Here is an 8,041-nt window from a genome sequence, read left to right as displayed (position 1 = left end):
TTCTGGAAAACTCATTTTTTAGTCAACAGTGGAGTTATGATTAGTAGAGTGACTGTTTTATCTCTATGTCCCTGGGCAAGGAGGAGGAAGACGAAAAAAGGAGGAGGACAGAGAGGAGGAGAAGGAGAGGTAAAGGAAGAGAAAGACAAGGAGGAGGAGGACTACCTGCAGCAGTGCTCTTCCCACCTAAAAGGACTTTGAGTCAGGAAGACCTGGGTTTGAATCTTACCTTAAATACTTGCAAGTTGTATGACCCTGGGCACTTTATCTCTCTTTTCTCATTTGTAAAATCAGAAGGTTGGACTCTACAATCCTTAAAGACTCTTCTAGCTCTAAATCTGTGATCCCTTGACTCATGGTTTTCAAAATTTTTCCTCTTATGGGCACCTCTGAAATACTGGAGGGAGTAACCTGAAAGGGGGGAACCTTAGATAGTCTACTATGACACACAGAGTATTGGGTAATAAATAAAGACAACTAGAGATTCTAATGCAAGAATGAAAAGTTGACTTCATAGCAATTGCTGAAACTTGCTCCTTCATTGTTGTATTTCACTCATGGATCAGAGTTAAATGAAACAGAGGTTAAATATAAAGGACAGTAAAAGAAGCAATTAGGGACTGGGCCTGTGATTTCGTTGGCAACGGGATCTCTACTGTAAGTAAACTCTTTTCCTCAAAGATTTTTTGAGATGTCAAACATACAGCTCCCCCCCCCACCTCCATGAGAACCAAATTAAAATGTAATTGGGAAATGTTTGACAAAATAAACAAAAATACAATACAACATAGATTATCTTAATATGTGTTTTTCTGGGTCAAAATATGGTCTTACAGGGGATCCTTGAGTAGGGGTTAGTGGCTCTGTTTCTATTTATGTTTGACACCCTAGTCTGACAGTGGCCTAAAGCACAAAGAAGTTAAATGATTTGGCTAAGGTCACAAAGTCAGTATGTGTTAGAGGCAGGACTCAAAACCTGGTTTTCCTAGTTTTTGAAGCCAGCTATCTATCCATTATACAACATTGCCTCTAAGCTATATATGTAGAGAGAGTGAGAGATACATACACGTATACATATAAATACATACCCATACACATACCCACATATATATGGCTTATATTTATGTACATATATATTGCTTAGAGACAGTGTATGTATGTGTGTACATATGTATGTACATATGTATGTATGCATGTGTACTGGACCCAGATGGCTCTGGAAGAGAAAGTGAGGCTGGTGACTTTGCACAGCCCTCCCTCATTCAAATTAAAGTCAATTGCAAGTCATGTCAACATCTCCCTGATGTCATGGTCCTCTTCGAGAATGAAGGACAAACCACACAACATATGTAATTAATAATAATATATATACACATGTTTTATATATATATATATATATATATATATATATATATGTGTGTGTGTGTGTGTGTGTGTGTGTGTGTGTGTATACATATATATACATATATATACATATATACATATATATATACATACATATATATATACATATATATATGTATATATATATATATGTCTTAGAGGCAGTACAGAACATATATTCCTATGAAGTAATCCATGAATGGAAAGGGAAAAAAAACACGGCAGAGAGCATTAGGGAAGAGATTAGTAAAAGGAAGGAAAGAAGTAATATTGTGGTGGGAATAAATTACACTACATCTAGCCAGAAGAAGAAATTGAATGATGAGTAGGGGAAATAGACTACAATGTTGAATAGAATTATAATGTTAGACTTCCAATTTTCCAAACATTTGCTGGAGCTCTCCACTAAATGCTCAATAAATAATTTTTTCTTGGTTTGATTTACCAAGAATTTCATCCTTCAGAAAGTGTTTGAAGCCATGAGAAGAACTGCTTTTCTAGATTCTAATGGATAGGGAAAAATTGATTGTCAAAGTTGGAATGATAGGAACCTTGGTAGAAAATGAATATGCTATGTTAGAGTTTGTGATAGATAGAAAGAGGAATTAAGGGTATAGTCTAATGTATATTCTAGATGGTGGGGAACAGATATCAAAGAGTCCACAAAAATGATAGCTAAGATCTCACAGCCTAGGATGATTCAGAAGAACTCAAAGATGATGAAATCTAAGAAAAAAACACACTTTTTTAGCTGCATTGGGGACAGGATAAAGATAAATTAAAAGAAGGATAATGGTTGCTGGGGGTGCAGAGGATGATGCTAATGCATGATGGAGAGAAATGCTTTCTAAATTTCAGTATACTGTATAAATATAAGCTATTGATTACTCAACTATTATTTTACTTCTTTCCCCACTGATGAGAACGATTTTCACACTAGGAGGTATACAACAAAAACGACTAACAGTGAATTGACATTCAGGACCAATGAAGAAGTGATAAAAAAAAAAGTTACTTGTCTGTTCTAGATGGTCCAAGTTTATGAAACCCAGATGCACTACATCATAGGTTACTTACAGAATTTGAAAATATAATTACTGAGCTACTAAAAGTGATGGTTAAAATATCATGGACAATGCAAGAGATATCACATGACTGGAGATAGTCAAATGTTCTAATTTAGTGACCCTGGTGCTTTGTCCAGGATGCCAAAAGTTAGATAGGCATGCTTCCTTCCCCAGCAATCCTCCAGTCTTCTATCCATCCATCTTTCCTCTCTGTTCTTTCCACCAAATACAGTGTGAGTTCCCTAAAATCAGGGACTGTCTCAATTTTTCTATTTGTATCTACAGTGCTTAGCAGAGAGCTTAGTACATAGGTGCTTAACAAATGCTTTTTCATTCATTACCATATTTTCTAAACGTGTCTGAGATAGAACCAACCCAACTCTCTCGTCCAAGGTGCAGGCCATGACCCTTGGGGTCAGGAGAAATGATGTCCATCACACCTTAGCCAAATACCATGCCTGAAGGGTCTGAGAGTGCTGGCTTTTTCTTTGGAGCATGAAATGGACTTGTTAGGGAATAGGTCACTTCCAGTTGGGGCAAAATAGTAAAGTTTAAATAAGGTGATTCCACTGTCACCATAGAAATGATGGCAAAACTGTTTCATTTCATACCCATTTGTTGTCTTTACAATTTCCTCAACAAAAACCCTTAGGATGTCTTGACTCAGATGAGTCTCATGACAAAGTCTTCACAGGTTTGTTTTCCTCTCAGCTGTTCCTTTTTCTTTTCCTTTTTTCTTTTCCTGTTGTGAAGCATTAATGCTCACAGTTCTCCATGTTCCTCTTCTGAAATGTTTTTAAAATGAACTTTTACTCTACAGCAACACTGCCCTTGGCTAATAAGTCTCTCCACTTGGCAAGAAAATCAAGTCTTTGATGATTGAGGTCATATCTCGAAGCTTTTGAACTCACTGTGGCAACTATATTGTATCAATTAAATTTTTCTAAGAACATATGTTAGAGTCAATATTATTTCCTTTTTTTTTTTCATTTTTCCATTGTGAAAAGTTGTCGACTTGCTTAAATATGTAAGGTTGGAGTTCCTTTGATCATCCTCAATGATGCCTGATATGTTGAGCCTTTCTTCTATATTAGTATTTATTTTTATGTTTACTCTAACCACATTATGATTTCATTGCAAATTGACAATTGATTTTGAGGTAATTGTTGTATATATTAAGGCAGCTAGATTGAGCAATGGACACGAATTCAGGAAGACCTGAGTTTGAGTATTGCCTGAGATACTTACTAGTTAAGAAACTTAACCTTTCTATGACTCTATTTCTTCATCTGTGAAAAGGGAATAATAATAATATCAACCTCACAGTGTTGTTGTAAGGATCAAATGACCTAACACATTTAAAACTCTTTGTAAACTTTAATTATATTCAGAAAATATAAATGCTAGCTATTATTATTGTACCCAGTGGTTTCCTGTCAATTTCCATTTTTGTGATGTTGTATTCATCACAACCCACACCTTCTGACCACCTTCTTAAGTAAAATATTCATAATTTACAATTGCGGGGATAGGAATATGCTACAAGCCTTTGGATTCTTCATTCCTTGGCCCTAACCTATATATTTCAATAGCGTTGTCTATGTTTTTTCCTGTACCTACCTTTACATTGAAGTCTCTGAGCATCAAAGGCTATGTTGAATAAATTTTGCTGTTCTTATCAAATTTTTTACTTAATTGCTCTATTTCTTCATCCTCTGTAACAGATGAAGATTAAATTTTTATAGGGTGGTCTGCTTACACTAATTGCAGTCATTTCAAAGTATGATAACAAAGTGTCTTACACAATGTTTCTTTAGGTGTGTGATGAAACCACCCAATTACTTCACTTACCTCACTGAGGAGGGTCTAAGTACATCCTTCTATTTATCTACCCCTTTTATATGTCTTTGCTTTCATGTATAATGAGACTATCATAATGGATGTGTTTCAGTTACTTAAAAAGTGCGTGTCAGCTCACTAGCCATTGCTCAAAAACACTCATTAAGAATACCAACAGTTCTTTCTGTCCTCGACGTTGTTGGTGAAGGATCGCTCAATCATCTTGCTACTGCTCTGGCCATGTTGAAGTCAGAGTCCCCCAAGTAGCCCGAGCAGCTTCAGCAGCTCTTTATTGGAGGCCTGAGCTTGGAGACAATGGATGAGAGTCTAAGGAGCTATTTTGAGCAATGGAGCATGCTTACAGGCCACATGGTGATGAGGGATCCAAATACCAAATGTTCCAGAGGCTTTGCCTTTGTTACCTATGCCACAGTGGAAGGGGTAGATGCAGCCATGAGTGCAAGACCTCACAAAGTTGATGGCAGAGTTGTTGAACCAAAGAAGGCTGTTTCCAGAGAAGACTCTCAAAGGCCAGGCTCCCACTTAACTGTGAAAAAGATTTTTAAGGGTGGCATTAAGGAAGACACTGAGGAGCAACCTTAAGAGACTATTTTGAACAATATGGAAGTGATTGAAATCATGACTGACCGAGGCAGTGGCAAAAAGAGGGGCATTGCTTTTGTTACTTTTGATGAACATAATTCTGTGGATAAGATTGCCATTCCAAAATACCATACTCTGAATGATCATAACTGTGAAGTAAGGAAAGCTTTGTCTAAGCAAGAAATGGCCAGTGCTTCATCTAGTCAAAGAGGTCAAAGTGGTTCTGGAAACTTTGGAGTTGGCTTTGGTGGAAATGATAACTTTGGCCATGGCGGGAACTTCAGTGGTCATGGTGACAGTCTTGCCAGTGGAGGATATGGTGGAAGTGGAGATGGCTGCAATGGATTTGGAAATGATGGAAGCGATTTTGGAGGTGGTGGGAAGCTACAATGATTTTGGCAACTACAATAATCAGTCTTCAAACTTTGGTCCCATGAAGGGAGGAAACTTTGGAGGCAGGGGCTCAGGCCCTTTTTGTGGGGGCCAATATTTTGCCAAATCACGTAACCAAGGTGGCTATGGTAATTGCATTAGTAGCAGTAGTTATAGCAGTGGCAGAAGATTTTAATTACTGTTATGAAATAATGCTTAGCAGGAGAGGAGAGCCAGAGAAGTGACAGGGAAGCTACAGGTTACAACAGATTTGAACTCAACTAAGCACAGTGGTGGCAGGGCCTAGCTGCTACAAGAAGTCATGTTTTAGACAATACTTTTTGTGTATGGGCAAAAAAGCTCCATGACTGTACTTTTGACTAATTGTATAACAGGTTGTTTTAGTTTCTTTTCTGTGGAAAGTGTAAAGCATTCCAACAAAGGGTTTTAATGTAGATTTTTTTTGCACATGCTATTGATTGCTAAATGTAATAGTCTGATCGTAACACTAAATAAATGTGTATTTAAAAAAAAGAATACCAACAGTTAACTTTGTTGTTCAATTGTGTCCAACTCTTCAGTTGTGTCAAAACTCTTGGGGTTTTCTTGGCAAAGATATTGGAGTGGTTTGCCATTTCCTTCTCCAGCTCATTTTACAGATGAGACAACCTCGAGACAAACAAGGTTAAAGTGACTTGTCCAGGGTCATACAGCTAGTAAGTGTCTGAGGCTGGATTTGAACTCGAAGTCTTCCTGACTCCAGGTCCAGTGCTCTAGCCACTGTGCCACCTAGCTGCCCCATACAGTTAACTTAATACTTGTAAATAGTCTAAAAATTGTGTGAATCTTAGCATCCTCTTCTGTTTTTTATCTACTGCTCCACCACAAAATCTAAGAGTCAGAAAGGGACCAAGAGGTCATGTAGAGTAACTGTCTCCTGATGAAAATCACCCTCTCTACATTACCAATAAGTAGTCAGGCAGCTTTGCTTAAAGACTTAAAGAGGGCAGCCAGATGGCACAATAGATAGAGTACCGGCCCTGGATTCAGAAAGACCTGATTTCAAATCTGGTCTCAGACACTTGACACTTACTAGCTATGTGATCCTAGGCAAGTCATTGCCTTGCCAAAAAAAAAAAAAACAGAAAAGAAATGTCAGATATGGTTGATGTGTTGGTTAGCTTTGGGGCAGCTAGGTGGCAAAGACTTTCAGTGAAGGGGAACCCACCACTTTCCAAACAAACCTATTCCATTTTTGGAAAACTTAATGATTAAAAAGTATTTATTTAAATCAAGGATAAATCTGTCCCTCTATGACTTCTATGAATGATTCCCAGTCCACACTCCAGAGAAAGTAGGACAAGAATTATTCCTTTCCTACATGACAATCTTTCAAATACTTGAAGGCAACTTTCATGTCCCCCCCAATTCTTTTTTCAAGGCTAAGCAATCCCCAGTTCCTTCAACTGTTGCTCATGTGGTATTGTGCCAAGGCTTCCAACCAACCTAGTTGCCTTTTTATGGATGTGTTCCAACTTGTTGATGTCCTTTCTCAAATATGGTACCCAGACCTGAACATGTCATACTTTAGATGTGAGCTATGGTCAGAACAAGTCATAGTAAAATAAAACAATAATCTCCCTTTTCCAAGATACTATGGTCCTCTTAATGAAGCCTTAGATAGTATTAGTTTTTGGAATGCCATATCACACTGAATTAAACCCCCAATAACTTTTTCATAGTATCTGTTATTTAGAAGAACTTCCCCCATACTAAACTTCTGAAGTTAATTTTTTGAATCCAGGTATAAGACTTGATATTTACTCATGTTGTTTTATCTCAATATAGTTAGACAATCATTCTACCCTGTTGAGAACTCTTTGGATCCTGATTCTGTTCCCCAATGTACTAGATAGCCCTCAGAGCTTTATGTTTTAAGCAAATTTCACAAGTATATCCTCTATGATTTCATTCAAGTAATTAATAAACAAAATATCCCAAAGATAGCAATGCTACTGGAGAAAGTAACACTCCTTGGAAAATTCACATTCCTTGGTGAAAGAGGACTTCATTTTAACTGGAGTGCTTCTCATGATTTCATCTTCCAGCAATTAGCTATACCTCATTGTTTCTTGACTGAACCTCTCATAACTTTCTACTCTCCTTTAGCCTTTGAGTCCCCCTCATTGGTACCTCTCTAGTCTGCCTTAGAAGTGGTCACACACTGTTGATCTACTTGGTTTCCAAAGCTGCTATTCCACTGTGCTTTGGAACTTGCCATTCACTGCATGTTTGTCAACCTATTGCAGCCATCTTTGGAGTTGTTATCTCTCTTCTTGTGACTTAAGGGAAATGTTAATTACAATTGCCAAACTCTCCCCTAGTCAACATTCTGAGGAGCTACTCACTGCATTTTCAGAATTTTTGTTAATTCTTAGCCATACTCATTCAGTATACAAAAAGCAACTTCAGATGGCTGGCCAACACTATTCCTCTTCACTCTCCTCCCTCAAAGTTCACTAATCCTCATTGTTAGTGGCCCCACATAGTTCCCACTGATTCTTTCTAAGGCTGGAGATAAACACAAAAGTTATTCTTTCAACCCTCATTGTGGCCCAATATCTAGCACTCAGGCTATATAAATTATCTTAAAGTTTCAAAAAGCTTCAAAATGACATTTAGTAATAATGGAGGGAAAGAGAATTCCTGTTAAGATACTAATGTGAAAGGGCGAAAAGGAGCCCAGCTCTTCCATATGTATTCTAGCAATGATTATA

General features: G+C 37.5%; 1 pseudogene; it reads left to right on the top strand.

Moving 5' to 3' along the window:
• The first annotated feature begins 4,529 nt into the window (after nt 1–4,529).
• LOC110212483 (heterogeneous nuclear ribonucleoprotein A1-like 2) lies at nt 4,530–5,460 on the top strand (annotated as a pseudogene).
• Nucleotides 5,461–8,041: the final 2,581 nt, after the last annotated feature.

The sequence above is a fragment of the Phascolarctos cinereus genome, unplaced genomic scaffold (assembly GCF_003287225.1).
Source record: "Phascolarctos cinereus isolate Bilbo 61053 unplaced genomic scaffold, phaCin_HiC Scaffold_7;HRSCAF=346, whole genome shotgun sequence".
Taxonomy (NCBI): domain Eukaryota; kingdom Metazoa; phylum Chordata; class Mammalia; order Diprotodontia; family Phascolarctidae; genus Phascolarctos; species Phascolarctos cinereus.
The sequence above is the reverse complement of the archived record's forward strand: the minus strand, read 5'-3'. Positions and strand labels throughout refer to the sequence as shown.